This window comes from Kryptolebias marmoratus, linkage group LG5 (assembly GCF_001649575.2).
Source record: "Kryptolebias marmoratus isolate JLee-2015 linkage group LG5, ASM164957v2, whole genome shotgun sequence".
Lineage (NCBI taxonomy): Eukaryota > Metazoa > Chordata > Actinopteri > Cyprinodontiformes > Rivulidae > Kryptolebias > Kryptolebias marmoratus.
Genome location: NC_051434.1, coordinates 4463845 through 4464361, shown reverse-complemented (window position 1 = coordinate 4464361; position 517 = coordinate 4463845).

Here is a 517-nt window from a genome sequence, read left to right as displayed (position 1 = left end):
GAACCCAGAATTTACAAAAAGCTTATATTGCACAACATTATTACAAATCCAGTGCTTTACATATATATATATATTTTTTTTTTTTTTTACATTTTTGCATAACATTTAAATCTGGTAAAACAGTCATAGAGAATTACACAAGGTCAATGAAATACACAAGATAAATACTAATAAATAATGAAACCTTATTTATGATACTTTTTTAAATGAAAGGATCTTTGATGATATTTTTGAAATAAAGTAATTTTCAGTTCAGTTCCTAATTAAAAAAAATGGCTGTAAAGACTGCGAAAACTGCCAAAACAAAGCAGGTTTTGTGATGGACTCCAGAGGAAGTTGTTGTTGAAACAGTGTTCGCTGCTGAGACAGTGGTTGTTGATGAAACTGTTGCTGGAGCAGCTGTGGTGGTTGTGGTTGGTGCAGCTGTGGTTGTTGTGGTTGGTGCAGCTGTGGTTGTTGTGGTTGGTGCAGCTGTGGTTGTTGTGGTTGGTGAAGCTGTGGTTGTTGTGGTTGGTGC